Below are 17207 nucleotides of genomic sequence, written 5' to 3' on the forward strand. Positions count from 1 at the left end.
CCCATATGCATGATCTGATTAACGTGCGGTCCAATAGGTCCGTGGACCTGGGCATCCAAAATTTAGGGACACCGAAACAGAGTAATTTTCATTCTTTCTTCCCCCTTTTTGAAACCACTACCTTGAAAAAGGTGCAGATTTTCTTGTGGAAGGGACACCAAAGTTTGCTAGTACCTGGGTAGTTTTTTGGCTTGATCGGGCCCCGCTCGCCTGACCCTGTGTTACAGGCTAGAAAAATAATGTTGTAAGTTAACAATTTTATAATTTGAGCTAAGTCTGATTTGTGTTACTCTTTAGTTACTCTGTTAGGTGCACCAATTGAGTAAAAAAATACAAAAATATATTGGCCGAGCTACGAGCGAGCGAAAATTAACCACTACCCTTAAATGCTGTTCAAACGAGAATGAAAGTAGTGTAAAAGTGTTTCAAAGCCGCTAATTCAACCAGCGGTCAGATTTTTTTTGCTTTATTTCAATTTGCAAGAGACTTTGAATGTATTGGACTTTCTTTCAGCCAACCCATTGTAAATGTTTAATGATAGTGGTGTAAATCATTTAAACTCACTTTAAAGCAAGTTACAAGTAACTTCTGATTGTAAGATAATTCTAAGGGGAAATCTTTAAATATGAATCCTGCTCTTAAAATTATAACATTTGCATTTTTTTTTTTTTTTTGGAGCGCCGCCTTTTTTTTTTTTTTTTAAATACAATTTTTATTTGCTCGAAACTACGTTAGAATCACTTACACATCAGTCATTCAAACCCATAGTCCTAGTACAACTAGATACACGACTCCGTAGCAGCAGCCACTGGCCGCCATTGAACGAGCAAAATTTGAATTGAACGGTGAAAAAAGTAGCCCATCTCCAAGATGAAACTGCAACTACTAATATCTGTCGCTACTAATATCCAGTGTGTGCAACGCTGATTGCATCGTCAAAAAGTTGTTTGCGCGCATGCGCTTTTCGGACGCTTGCCCATCTAATCAGTTGCCCATGGAATCGGTTCCTCGTCGTGTACTTAGTTCAAATTTATAAACGAACTACAACACACATAATTACAATTTTCCAAGCTTTTTTACATCGTCAAAATGAATAAATGTTCCAATTGTTCAAAACATACAACTTTTAATAAAAAATTGCCGCCAGGGCAACTAGATTAACCGCCATCGCTGGGTTGGTGTGTACTAGGGATGCAGCGATTAATGGGCAGTAATCTGTAATCGGCCGTTTTGCCGATTCTTCATAACCGTCCAAAAATATTCGAATAACCAACGGGAGAATTATTTTAAAACTACTATTTTTTGAAGTATTCCTTGAGCAAAAAATATGAGGAATAAATTTATGAACAATGAATAAATGTAATTTTCTGCAGCATAAGTATAATAAGTAGTATCGAAGTGTACTTATTAAAAACAAAACAAATTATTCAAAAAACCGAATGAAATATCAAAAAATAATCTGCACAGCTCACTTAACATCATTTTGAATAATTAAATCCCAGTACTTTTAAATTGTAAGGCAAAAATATGAGTGTTTCAGCATTAACTGGACAATCTATTTCTTGCTGGTTCATTCATATTTCCTCTTACGTAAAATAATCTTTCACTTGATTTTATTGTTTCAGTAATCGTTTTATTTAAACATTTTAACCGTATGCTTCATTTATTATTTATTTATTACAAAAATGAACGGTTGAAGAAATGTTAATGATTTATTTCAATTTTATTATTTAACTTTTGCACTGATCATATTTTCAATGTTGTAACACTTTTCATGTAACGATACTTTTCCTTACTCTCTACATTTAGTATAGTACTTAAAGATTACCTTATAATCTTCATAAAGAATAAAAGTCTTGCATTAGGTGGCTACTACTACTACTAATAATAATAGCTACAAAATTAAAATTGTCTGCTGAACTAAATATCTTCTAACTAAAGAGTCTCTTCTAACTAAATATTTGAGATCTCATCTCTAGTTAACAGAATGTAACTTCATTCAATGCGCATATTGTGTCACAGCAATTGAACAAAATTCAATCATCTTGATAAATAAAACTATGAAAATAGAGAAAAAAAAATCATCACTCAGAAAAAAACAATAAACTATTTCTGAAGTCGACATTGTATTTGAAAAAATATAATGAGGATGGAGATACTACGTACGGTCTCTCACCTCACAGTTTTTGTCACCCTGCATTAAACTAGCAGATTCTTAAAGTTATTAATTTTAAAGCCTTATAAGATAATGTTATTAAAAGTACATTAAATTGCACTTAGAACCTGAATTTCATTCAAATTTTTTATTTATTGTACCAGTTGGCTTTTCAAACTCTTCCCTCAATCAATTAAATGCTTTATCAATATGACGATATGTTTCACTGGTAGTTAAATTGAACTTAGGATAATTATTATTCAAAACTAAATTTATTAATGGGCTTGTTTCCTTCAGTCAAAAGTAGTACTTTTTGTCACTGAAATTGATAGAATAAGCAAAAAAAAAAAAAAAAAAAACATGGACCCAAAAAATATTTTCATTTTCCCAACAGTTATTTTTTAATTAATTTTTTAAAATGTCCGATTTTTCAAACAAGGCGTAGTCTTGATGACGTCACAAATGATGCTCTTTGGCACATCTTTCTATCGCGTTTCCACGTTAGGATAATCAAGAAGGGAATCAAATATTGCGTTCTACGCTTGCTATCAACCACATCGTTGCCAATACACGTGAGTAAAGATGCGAATTACATATTTTGTTCTGTGAATGTAACACTGAATGGTATTTCATCATTTGTGATGTTATCGGCAGAAAACAATGAAAGCGCACCGTGTTAAGTAATTTTTTTAAAATATTAAACTTAAACAAATTATTTAAAATTGGCCAGATCCTATGTTTTTAAGCATGCTCTTTCAGAAAAAATATTTTTAAAATTTTGGAAACGACCCCATTATTCATATCGCAAGGTAATTGAATCTAGCCAACAGTAAATGCGTTTAGTATTTTTAAAAACTTTTTTTTCATGCCTTATTATGAGTGAACAGCAAAAGCTACAGAAATTAACTCTTTCAACTTGGTGCAATAAATTCGTTTCCCCTTTTCTGATCTCTTAAAATTGGAATTTTATTCTTGTTTTAGTCATTTACTATTCTGAACGTAACTATTGCACATGTCGCTCGTTTGGAAAAAGAGTGCCACAACACGAAGTTCTTAACTTTCTTTTTTTTTCGCTTAAAAGCCTTCAAATGACGTTATCTTCCTTGGGGGGAAAAAATGACAGTTTTTTTGTTCGAATTCTAACCACTGGAGAGCACAGAAAACTTATTTTTCATAATGCAAATTGCCTGGAGAGTTCAACTTCAAACGCTTCTCCTGTAAAATTTCCTTTCTACGTATTGTGGCACTCTTCTTCAAACGAGCGATATGTGTGGATAGAAATCAAACAGTTGACATTAAGGGTTTTTTTTTTCTTTTTAGGAAATATTTATCTCCTAAAATACGTTTTAGTTCAAAATTACATAATTACCAAAATTGAATCAGCAATGCTAAAAAAGAAATCACTCAGCTCAATTTCGCGCATGAGCAATTCCCTTAGAATTCTTGGTATAAAATCGTACGTCTGCATTGACAATGTTTTTAACCAATTTTCCTTTTTCTTTTCAGATGATGCCATTTGATGGATTTCTAGGAAGACGCCCACAAGTCACTATTTAAGATCATCGAGCCAAACGTTTTTTTACATTTCTGAAAAAAAAGCAAAATTTTGAAAGCCAAAATATCCTGTTTTGCCATATGCTGAGAGCTTGTACAGAAAAAGAATAAATGAATATTTTGGTGTACATTTCCTTGCTTTGTTTTCATGCACAATTTTAGTTTTTCATGTTTCCGGAAGAGTGCGGGAATGTGGGGCAAAGTGAGATGCTCAAGATGATTGTGTCTTTTCAAAGTGAGCAAATCGGAAATTAGTTTTGAAAATTACAGTACATAAAGAGAGAACATTGTATTTTATAATAAAACTTGCGTTATTTTTTATGTTTGGCAATAAATTTGAGTTCTCAAAAAAAAAAGTGGAAAATTTTCGCTTTTTTTTATAGGGCAAAGTGGAAAATAAAATATTTTTCTGATGAAATACTTTCTATTTAATTATAAAACATATTTTTGATCATAAGAATCAGTAAACAAAATGTTGAATGAATAAATGGAAAAAAAAACCAAATAGTTAAATGAATAAAGCAATTAATATATGAAGAAAATTAAATGAGCGAGTGAAAGAATGAATGAATAAGAAAATAAGTGAGTGAGAGAAAATGAATAAACACAAGTCAGTTACTAAATGAAAGAATGTAAATGAATTAATTAATAAATGAAAACGTAAGTGGTTTATATTAAATGATTGAGTGAGTAAATGAAACAAACTATTTCACTTTGCCCCATCCACTTTGCCCCGTATGTACTTCACTTATTGTGCAATTTATTAAAAATACTAATAAGCTTAATATTAACTAAATTAATACTGCATTGAATATCAGGAGGTCTCAATTTATATTTAAAATGTTAACAGCAATAACCTTTTCATTTTATAGTAACAAAAATAATTTTTGGCTTACAACAAAATATTACAATACGAGTATCATTTTTTAAAAACTGCCTTCATCAACAAATGCTTTAATCTTCGGCGGTATTTATTTCCTGACTGGAATGGACTACATATGGTAATCAGGGTTGCCAGACGTCCCGGATTTCAAGGGACAGTCCCGTATTTTGAAAAATTGTCCCGCGTCTCGGGGAACTTCCATACGGGACGGCTAAAGTCCCGTATTCTAGCGTATTTCCTTCCCGTATTCATATCAACGTCGCTATGTTTACTGAACTTCGTTCTATTGATTGCTTTATTCTTTGAGTTACAGTTTCTTCAAAAATGTGCTCACCCATAAACATAAGAGAAATCTGTAGAAAGCTATTATAACATGGTTGTTTATCACTCCTTAAAAATACATAACCAATGATTGCCCTCAACCTCAAAAATATCCCCCCCCCCTTTTCACTCCTCGAAGCCTGTCCCGTATTTACTGTTCTTAAATCTGGCAACCCTGAGAGCGGCTTTGAGAACTGTTCACTTGCGCCCCTAGATGTTGTGTTCACAAGCGCCCTATCGCCTGTTTTAGAGCTAACTTACAAAAATAATTTTTTTTTAAATTTAACAAAAAATTTAAAAATTCTCAAATTTATTTGAACGTTCATACAATAGTTCGGAATACTTAAGGTTATTATTGCAGTTAGTTTTGAAAATGTTTTCACGTGCAGAAAACAGTGAAAACTTTTTTTCAACACCTGCTAAAACAAAGTTGCCACTACAGACACATAAAATGGCTCACTGCTCTAAATGTTTGTCCAAGAGGTAAAACTGGTACTGTCCTTATTTGAGAATTTTTCAGATTTTTTGCTTGAAGCGATCTTAATAAAACACATCATGTTCACATGTGAGCCCCCTTTTCCCCTATATATTCCCCTAAAAAGAGCATTAGCTTCTAATTAGCTTGAAAAACAGAGCCCTCGGCGAATTGATAGCACCTAGAAAAAAAAGTTTCTTTGCCTCATTCCGCCTATGCCAACATTTTAACATGCTTAGTTATTGCTCAAACCATTTGCACAAGTGATACATTTTTATGTGTACTATATTTGCATTTTATTCCCGGAATTATAACTTTGACTTTTAATTGTCATGCTTTCAAATATAAGGAGTCATTGTGTATCATAATGTGAAATACCAACTTTCTAAGCACATTTTATATACTTAAAAAATAATATACTTATAACTTGTATAGTAACACTCCAATTCTCTGAACTCCGACTATCTGAATCGCGTTCAGAAGTTTTTTTTTTAATTTCTAAGAAAAGTTGACACACTTTTTTGAAAAACATAAAAAAAAAACAATTTACTTATTTTGTAAGGAATATATTTTTATTATGAATATGTAAAAATATTCTTCGAAAGATTATTTTCAAAGGAAAAATTCTAAGTGATTATATCGAGATAACTTGAAAAATTCTTAAATTTAAAACAATAGGTACGTTACGAATCGATGTATATGCTTTAGAAGTCACACATCTAAAATTCATAATTTTTTTTAATGATATAGTAGTTAAGATGAGAAAAAAAATTAATATGCAAAGAAATTTGTGCACGTAATGTACGATACCATAGTTTTAAATGGAGTTTTCGTCCACTGAAAAGTGCAGTGATAAGATGAAGCAGGTTTAAAAAAACATTTCCAGTGCTCATAATCTCTATTTAAAGTAAGACATTTGGTATTTTACTACAATAAACATGAAATTCTACATGGTTGGCTACAAAAATATTGACTACCAGTACCAGTGTGTATGCAAATAAATAACACACTAAGACAAAGCTACAATACATTTAAAATCGCATCTCAGAACGTGGATATGAAGAATTTGAGTGTCTGTAACCAAAACTTAAAAAGTATTGTGTAACAAGTACGAGTATAACGAAAGACACTTTACCTTTATGAAACAAAGCATTGAAGTATTATAAATATAGAAAATGACACTTTCATGTTTTTTTGGCGCCTGATATCAAATATTGTGAAAATAGTAATCAAATGGATTGTGAAAAAAGAACAAAGAGACAATATAAACTCCTGTTTGTGAAAATTTCAACACCATGAAGGAAGCATTATAGTTGAATGAAATTTAATACACAGTTGAGTGGTAATGGTACAAATAAATGATTACATTTTCAAACCAAACAAACAATAAGAAGAGATAGAAATTAGTATTTTGTGTGGTCACCACGCGCCGCAATAAGAGCTGCTACACGACTCGGCATGGAGTGAAACAAAGTTTGAATATCTGCCTCCGGAAGAGTATTCCATATTGTTTGTATGCGCAACCAAAGTACGTCTGTTGAAGCAACAGGACGAGAATCACGAGCGAGACGCCGCCCAATGAAATCCCACACATGTTCAATCGGTGACATATCCGGGGAATATGCCGGCCAAGGAAGAAGCTGTACCTGCTGCGAATCAAGGTACGATTTGACAGTCCTGGCGACATGTGGACGGGCATTATCCTGCTGGAATACAGCCCCTGGCAATCCTTGCAGGAAAAGAATAGCTTGGGGCTGTAAAACTTCGTTTATGTATCGGGTACTGTTCAAATTGCCCACAATTCGTAGCAATTGTAATCGTCCATGATATGCTATGGCACCCCAGACCATAACTCCGGGTGTTCGCCCACTGTGGCGTTCGATAATGCACTCCGGAATGTGCCGTTCACCGGCATAGCGCCTGATACGAATTTGGCCATCATGATGCCACAAATTGAAGCGGGATTCGTCAGAAAAGACGACCTGCTGCCAATCAGCACGCCAGCTCCTATGTACATTGGCTCATTGTAGCCGCAGGCGGCGATGGTTTTGCGTGAGAGGAATCCTGTATAAAGGAATACTTGCGCGCAGCCCACGCTGCTGGAGACGTCTCCGAATTGATGAAGCACACAATGAAACACCTGTAGCTGTTAACCACTGTGCTGCCAATTGTCTAGAAGAAACTGTGCGGTCCGTCAGTGCCATACGCACCAGGTGTCTGTCATCGCGAGCTGACGTCATATTTCGGGCTCCATTCCCGGATTTTCGAGCTGTCCGACCCTCTTCCGTCCACTGCTTTCAAGCACGCATGATTGTGCTGCTGTTACGCTGCACACGAGCGGCTACTGTACGATAAGATAATCCAGCTTCACGAAGGCCGACGATTCTGCCCCGTTCAAACTCTGAAATTTGCTCAAATTTCGCTTTTTTTCGTCGAAGAGGCATAGTAAAGATTTAATCAACGTTTACTCTAGCATATAACCACCGATAATCATACAAGCCTCGCTATAACCGTCTATTTATATTCGGTTCGATCCACCGTTCAGAGGGCGCTGCTCAGCATAAGCATGCGCTAACGGTCTGCAATTCTAATCATTTGCAAATCATTCCCTACTTTACATTTCCTGCAATTTTCAGCTCACTCGCGTAAGTCGAGGCCTTCGAGATTTGAAGGCCATCCAACTAGCAAATGACGTCATCGTTCGCCGATTCACAATGATATTGGGAAGTGAGCGCTTCGATTAGTATTTTGGTCTAATTAAACTATTTGGTTTATTTATTATTGTCTTCTGTTATTTTAGTAGCATTAAAAGTTCTACTTTTTCATTTGAAAACATAAAAAGGAACCGATAATCATACATTAAAAAATACACTAAGCTTAATTCATAGTATTTTACATAAAAACATTTATAAGTCTTACAAAGTATCCAAATAACTAAACACGATTTTATTTTACAATCATGTTAAAACGAAGTGATAAATAAACACAGTTTTATTTTTCATTTGAAATTTATTTTTAAATTAATCGCATTTTAACTACTCGTATATTGTATTAAAACATTAAGTCTTAAGAAGTATTCAAATAAATAAATGAACTTTCATTTTACCATTACATCAAAACAAACTAGTATGTTGTGGCCATCACGAAACTTTCTTCTATATTTTTCCTTTTTCTGATCCCTCCCCATGCTTGACGAGGAAGCAATATTCCAACAAAAACAAAATTACACATGCAAAAACTTGACGACGATCCCAATATCTGAATTATTGTAAAAACAAAACAAAGAGCGAAAATTGAAAGTTACTTTAAAAGCCTTACTTGAATTAATTACAAATATTTTATTTATTAACAAACATAAGATGGCAACAGTTAAAAATTTTAAATCATTGAGATAATATTTCCGATCATTTCCATACAATTAAAATCACGACAAATAAGCAGACGACAATCTATTACGATTTATCTTTCTTATTGTTGCATTAATAAAACTATTTTTATTCGCAAAAAAAAAAAAAAAAAAAATCAACACCTCTTGGAGCGATTGGAGTCAAAATTGAACCAAAGCCTGTTTATGTATGGATTCACATATATTCCAAATTTCAACCAGAACGTAGCTTTACTTCTTGAGATAGGGCACTCACAATGGAAAAAAAGAACGGGCGATTGCGCTACCCCCTTTTTAGCTGTTGACACCAAAATAAAATCAGCTCTTATACCCACTAAGGGCTACTTGTCAAAAAATTTTTGTTTGATTCCGTTCGTTATTTCTTGAGATACAGCAGTCACAATTGACGACAAAAAACGTTCTATAGCTCAACCCCCCTTTGAGTTATTGACACTAAAATTGAATCAGCACCTGCTCCTGTTAATGGCAACATATGGACCAAATTTTGTTTGATTCCGCCAGTTACTTCCTGAGGAATAGCAAGCACGCGTAACTCAAAAAACGTCCCATTGCTCCACCCCCCTTGGAGGAATTCGCGCCAAAAACCAATGGGCACAAGTTCACATACGGGCACATATGTGTACCAAATTTCGTTCGATTTCATGCGGTAGTTTTTGCTGTAGAGCGGCCACAAAAAACTGGTCACACACAGACGTGACACACATACATACACACACACACATACATACATACACACACACACACAGACAGACAGACATTTTCCAAAAATAGTCGAAATGAACTCAGCACACCTCAAAACGTTCGAATCCGTCAAAATTCGAAATTCGAAAATTTGCACGAATCCAATACTTTCTTCTATATATTAGATATAGAAGAAAGTAAAAATACTTTTACCATTGCATTTGAATAAGAATTAAATGCAATTTTAAACTAGTATGTTGTGGCCATCACGAAACTTTCTTCTATATTTTTCCTTTTTCTGATCCCTCCCCATGCTTGACGAGGAAGCAATATTCCTAACAAAAACAAAATTACACATGCAAAAACTTGACGACCATCCCAATGTCTGAATTATTGTAAAAACAAAACAAAGAGCGAAAATTGAAAGTTACTTTAAAAGCTTAACTTGAATTAATTACAAATATTTTATTTATTAACAAACATAAGATGGCAACAGTTAAAAATTTTAAATCATTGAGATAATATTTCCTATCATTTCCATACAATTAAAATCACGAGAAATACGCAGACGACAATCTATTACGATTTATCTTTCTTATTGCTGCATTAATAAAAATATTTTTATTCGCAAAAAAAAAAAGAAAAAAAAATCAACACCTTTTGGAGCGATCGGCGTCAAAATCGAACCAAAGCCTGTTTACATATGGATTCACATATATTCCAAATTTCAACCAGAACGTAGCATTACTTCTTGAGATAGGGTACTCAAAATGGAAAAAAAGAACGGGTGATTGCGCTACCCCCTTTTTAGCTGTTGACACAAAAATAAAATCAGTTCTTATACCCACTAAGGGTTACTTGCCGATAAATTTTTCTTTCATTCTGTTCATTATTTCTTGAGATACAGCAGTCACAATTGACGACAAAAAACGTTCTATAGCTCAACCCCCGTTTGAGTTATTGACACCAAAATTGAATCAGCACCTGTTCCTGTTAATACCAACATATGGACGAAATTTTGTTTGATTCCGCCAGTTACTTCCTGAGGAATAGCAAGCACGCGTAACTCGAAAAACGTCCCATTGCTCCACCCCCCTTGGAGGAATTCGCGCCAAAAACTAATGGGCACAAGTTCACATAGGGGCACATATGTGTACTAAATTTCGTTCGATTTCATGCGGTAGTTTTTGTTGTAGAGCGGCCACAAAAAACTGGTCACACACAGACGTGACACACATACATACACACACACATACATACATACACACACACATACACACACACACACAGACAGACAGACATTTTCCAAAAATGGTCGAAATGGACTCAGCACACCTCAAAACGTTCGAATCCGTCAAAATTCGAAATTCGAAAATTTGCACGAATCCAATACTTTCTTCTATATATTAGATATAGAAGAAAGTAAAAATAAATGAACAATTTTACTTTAAGTAAACGAGAAACATGACTGCAATATGTTTCAAAGACATAACATCAAATTAAAGTACATAATACCAGATTATTAATGTTAACTTAGCTGAGCAAATTTATGCTTTTAAAAAGACATGAATGCTTGGGTGCCATCCCCCAAACCCCCAAAGTAAACGGTGCACTACGCCCTTCAATTATGAAAACTTCAAGAAAAATTCCCCAAAAACATCTCCCCCATCTCCCTTAAAATTTCAAGGGCACAGTTATTTATAACTATAGCCGTTGAAAAGCTATCATTATTATGAGACTATGATTCTGACCCCCTCCCCCCCACTTCAGTGGACAATCTCGAAAAATTACACAGGAATTCAACTTGAAAAATAGATTAAAGAATGAATGTACAACATCATGAATATTGTATTTTGTACATCGAAAAAATGTATTCAGTATCTAAGCAGCCTTTTTTTTTTTTTTTTTGGAATTTGGCTACTTTTCCATTTTTAGCTTTTTTGGCTGCTAATGATTCTTGCGTGTGGAGGGGGGGGGGGCTTTAATAGTTCATCATTTTAGGCTTTTGAAAAATTATTTTAAAAAGCATTAATTGATGACAAAGTAACCTTTTCCGAAAAACTTTCCATAGAATGACCATTTTAACACCTTTCTTCAATACTTAAAACCTCATATATGTTACATTTAGATCAACATTTTGCTGAGTATGCTCTTTTAGGAATTCGGTGCAACAGTTTTGTGACAGGGGGAAGGGAGTGGATAACAAGAAGTGTGACATCACGCGTTGTTTATAACAATGTGCTCATGTTGAACAGCGTTACATGTAACAAGGGGGGGGGGGGGGATTTGTTCTAAATTTTGTAACATCCTTTATGGGCAGCTCCTTAATTTAATTTATGTTACAGATTCAGAGTTCCTGAAAACTTATTAACAGAAAACCCCAAGGAGTTCAAAAAATATATAGTTCAAGACATTTTGCCCTTTTTAAGCATAACAAACAAGCATATAGAGCATTTGGCAAAAACACGTTGTGTATCCACTGCTCAAAAGTAATCTTTCGCAAGCCCAGAAATTATGAATACAGTTAGTTCAACCACAATTTGTGCATAAATATCATGAAACTTAAAGACAACAGTGGGGAAAAAACTGTCGGATCCCGCTACAACGCGATCCGACTTGCTCGAAATGGCTATAACGCGAGTTTTTCATGAGTAATGAATTTTTTATTGCAGACGCAAATTACTCGCTTGCAACATGAAATTTTTTGGAAAGGAGCGGCGGAGCCTTAAAATGGGCTTCGTTGACACTAAATATTGGTTTAGTGAATGGACTTGCATCCCTTCAGCATCACTGACAGCGGAAGTTCACACCGTATTAGTGCCAATGCTTTGCTTTAGTTTATACAAATTACCTCTCGGATTCTTAACGGTTTTTTCTTTCCTTCTTATGAACGTTGATAAAACAAAATCGTTCAAAACGAGGTCTTTCATCTAAAATTAGCAAAAGTGGAAAGAAAAACAAAGTTTCTGACCATGCAAGAAAAGGTAAAGATTCTCGATGCTTGAACAATTATAAAGTGCCGTGAAGGTAGCACGACAATTAGGTATGAGTTAATCTTCAATACGTACAATTCAAGTTCAAGAAAAGCAAATCCGCAAAAGTGTAGAATTTAGTTTCAATAATGAGTCTCGCAGAGTAGTGTCAGAGCAAAATACAAACATCATGAAAATGGAAGACAGGCAAGAAATAGTGGTGTACTAACACTGCATAATTTTTAAAATTATAATTAAAATTACGATGTCTACTGTTCAGTGCTATTATAATGCAGTAATATTCTTTGTGTAAGTATTACCCTACTGTTCAAGTACATGTATCTTATTGATCATTGATTTTGTACTTCATAACAGAGTAATAATGTTAAATAGTAACGCTTTTTCTAAAATACAGTAAAAAGTCAGTTCTTTGTAAAACATACGGTAATATATAGTTAAGAAATGGTTTGAAACAATTTGAGGGGTGTTAACACATGTCTGAAATAATTGGGTATGCTTATAAAAAAAATTCTAAACATACGTTGTTCCACAACGCGAAATTCCGACTTGCGCGAGGGGTCTTGGAACGCATCCCTCGCGTAAGTCGGAATCCGACTGTATATATTTTTTAAATTTACGCACCAGCTTGTTTGAAAAACATTGCAGTGGCGTAGCTGGGGGGAAATGTTTGAGTATCGAACCCACGACCTCCGGCGTTCAAAGCTAATCTTCTACTTCAGAACTACGGAAGCCCATCAAGGAGTGTTTTTTGATCAAAATAACACATGCTAGCGTATGAAACAATTTAATTCAAACCGAAAATATAAGATTAGTTCAGTTAAAAGTCTGTTTCAATAAACTTGTTTACATATTAACTGAATATCAACACCAAGTTACGTTGCTTCTGATAGCGACAAGTATATTATCAGAAAATTTTGACATATGTATATTGTCAGCTTGGAAAATCCATTTCGAATAAATGCGTGTACAAGGTTGAAAAAATAAAGAAATAAAAAGTTGCAAGATAACCGTTACAAATATTAAAGCAGTATACTGAAATAACAAATTACAGACAAAGATATTAGAAAGGAAACTGACAACTGTTTGTGTAATGGAGGAAAAGTTAAGTAACCTTAATTGCGTGAACTCAAATGCATAAAATGTAAATTTGTTTATCTGAGAAAAGTACTTACCTCCGAAATTTAAAATTTATTCCATGAGACGCCCAATTTTTGTTTTCGCATGCAGGTTGCTCGGAAGCGGAAATCGCTGACTCACACTCAGCAGATACTTACAAGCAGGATTGCCAAATTTAAGAACAGTAAATACGGGACAGACTTCTAAGAGTGAAAGGGGGGGTGGTGATAATTTTCTGATTGAGGGCAGTTACTGGTTATGGTGTATTTTTAAGGGATGATAAACAATCACGTTTCAATAGCTTTCGAAAGATTCATCTCAATATGTTTATGGGTGAGGACACTTTTGGAGGAACTCTAACTCAAAGAATAAAGCAAGCAATAGAACGAAGTTCAGTATACAGATCGACGTTGATAGGAACAGGTGCTAAATAGTTTAGTCACAGTTTTCGTTTTACGGTATTTTTTTACCTTAAAATACTGTGTCATATTATAAAATATTGTTATTAGCTGGAATACGGGACCTATGCTGTCCCGTATGGAAGTTACCCGGGATGCGGGACGATTTTTCAAAATACGGGACTGTCCCTTGAAATTCGGGACGTCTGGCAACTCTGGCCGCTCTCCGTAATATTATTATTAGTGCAGGATATTGTAAGCGTTAAAAAATGTGTAAATAATTATAATTATTATTTTCCTATAATTAGTTCGTAAATTTATTGTTAATTGATATTATTAAGTATTTATTTATTTATGTTATTATTTTTATTTTTAATGTTTTTTGTTACTAAATTAGTTAATTAATTTAATTTTAATTAAGTCAATAGTTTAGTGTTATATAATATCTACAGGAAATAAAAAGACACAAAATATTTTCATTTAATTAAAAACTGAAGTTCAAAATCATTTTCTAATACATTATCAAACAATGTATGAAGCTTAAAAGCAGAATATATATCGAACAACCCTTAAATAACAAAATATATATATATATATATATATATATATATATACTGCATAATATATATATAATATATATATATATATATATATATATATATTATGCAGTCGTATTAGTTTTTTCTAGTCTATTCAGTGGTCAGAACAGATTACGAGGCTTTAGAATTTGACAATGCGCAATTATATATTCGGAAAAAAAATGTTTTCTTAGTGGAACAATAACTGTACAATTGAAACTGACGCAGTATAGGTTACAAATCCTTCAACGTATTTGTTATTTAGGTATATGTTTCATACTGATAATTCTCCTTTAAAATGTAATGCTTATGCTTCTCCTGCATTTTTTTTACCCATGTTCATATGTGCCTCAGGCCTGTTCACATGTGTCCCTCTATAGGGGCACATATGAACAACTGAAGACGTTTCTTAAAAATACCATAAAGTATAGAAATATTTTTTATTCTGAAATATCCATGACACAAAGAAAAGTTTATTCAATCATAGGGACACTTTGAGAAATTGATAATATTTTTGGAAAAATAAAGAAATGAAAAAAATTGTTCACATGTGCCCCTTTTTCCCCCATATATATAACTTCCTTATTTTTTTATTTTTTTCTTCTTATTTTGTATGTGGAATAAATCAAACTCCTATAATTATAAAATCATAGCGGTAAAGTTTTGAAAAAAGTCATTAGCTGCTTTCCTGATAAAATTAGTTAATTCAAAATTTTCAAATTTAGTGCATTAAAAAAGATTAATTTTATCTTTCCTTTTTCTAGACTTTCGATACTGTCAATTATGAAACATAAAGTAAAATTAAATTGTTCTTTTTATTCTTAACAACAATAAATTCCTGCTTCAGTGTGATTGACAAAATTTATTGCTGTTACAGCGTCATAGCAAGTTCTACTTTTGTCAAGATTCATTAAAGGTTTCTTACCAAAAGCAAATAGTTACCTCATTTCCTGAAATAGATTTTTATTTGACTATTGAAAATGCAACTAAGCTTTAAATGTTTTATTTGGTTGATCGTTTTTGGGCGTTGGAATATGTGCCCTGGGCCGTGTCCAAGGGGAGGGTTTTAGGAGTTAAACCCCTCCCATTGGGGCTAAACTAATAAACCAAATGAAGAAAATGTATATTTGACTTTAATTAATTTCAATTTGAAAGTTTAGTGACTTTAAAAAAAATGAAAAAAATGAAGAAAAAAAAACTTTTAAGTTTTCCTGCAATTTACGACTCTTAGAGCTTTAAAAACTGGAATAATATTCTGGGAAAACTATTATTGAAAAATATATCAGTGTAATTTGCATCTACAACAAGTTCTTTGCTTCGTTTATCAAGCATTATTTCAGAACATAAAACCTGATATACACGGTGCATTATAAAGTAATCTGTGTAGTTTTTCATAGAAATTGCAATATGCCGCATAGTAAACAAATTTAATTAAAAAAAAAACATAGGTTTCCCCCCCCCCCCCCCCCCCCCAAGAAACGAACAGGGTTTGATTAAAAAGAAGTTGTAAAAGGAAGTTGTACTACTGTCACTTTTGCAGTTAGAATTATCCTTGGAGGGCAGGGATTGGTCACAACAGTCCTTCAGATATCGAAATGCCATTGTTGGATCGGCATTTTAAGTAAAAAACCTGAAGTCTGTGAGGGATTGAAATCCCCCCCCCCCCACTTTGCCCTAGTAAAGATTTAGAAGCTTTAAAACCCCTCCCTTTTTGAAAATCTGGACACGGGCCTGTATGTGCCATTCAGTCTTTTACATTGACTATAAAAAGGAGCATAAGTAGGAGTGCCCCCCCCCCCATCCCCTTAACTGCCATGAGTTCTCGAATGTCACGAGAACCAAAGAACGAAACTCCCTCAATAGGAGATGAAAAGCATTCTAAAATCAAATGCACAGTCTGCACTGCTACACGAATTCTCGTCCTGGCGCATGAGAGTAAAAACGTCGAATATTTTTAAAGAAATAGAAATTGGGTTCATTTTTAATTGTATTTATTCTTTTATTATGTGCTTTTTTTATTATTTTGCATTTTGTTTTCATTTAGTTTATTTTATATTATTTATTTACTTATTTATTTATTTATGAATTGGATTAAGGATAGAGTTGAAATATCAGTTACCTAGATGGCGCCACGAAAATTTGACGTGTCTCAGTTTCGTGGACAATAAATTTTAATGAATTCAAGGAAGAATTATTTATAAAAAAGGAAGTAAAAGTTTACAGAATAATTATCAAATAGAAAATACAATTGGCGGACAAATACGGTATCATAAAACTAATTATTGGGTTGCATTTAAAACCTTACTCACTCATTTAGTTTTTCTTTATATTTTACTGCTATTTTTTATAGTAAATTGTAGTAGGAAGGAACTTGCAGAGAAGAAATTATGCTCAAAATTCAAACAACCAAGAAAAGCAAAATGATGATAAATTTCAATCATCTGAAAAATAAAAATAGTTCGATTCGAGACTAATGTCTAATGGAATTTAAAAATTCATTATTTGATAGAAAAAAAACGTGTTGTCCATCCAATGATATTTTTCTTTTTCATACATTTCTTCCCAAGAATAATTGCTTGACAGAAAAAAATAATTGCCCTTCTTGCATAAAACACCAAAATATATCAAACTTCATTTCATCCTTTGT

This window comes from Uloborus diversus, chromosome 1 (genome assembly GCF_026930045.1).
Source record: "Uloborus diversus isolate 005 chromosome 1, Udiv.v.3.1, whole genome shotgun sequence".
Taxonomy (NCBI): Eukaryota; Metazoa; Arthropoda; class Arachnida; order Araneae; family Uloboridae; genus Uloborus; species Uloborus diversus.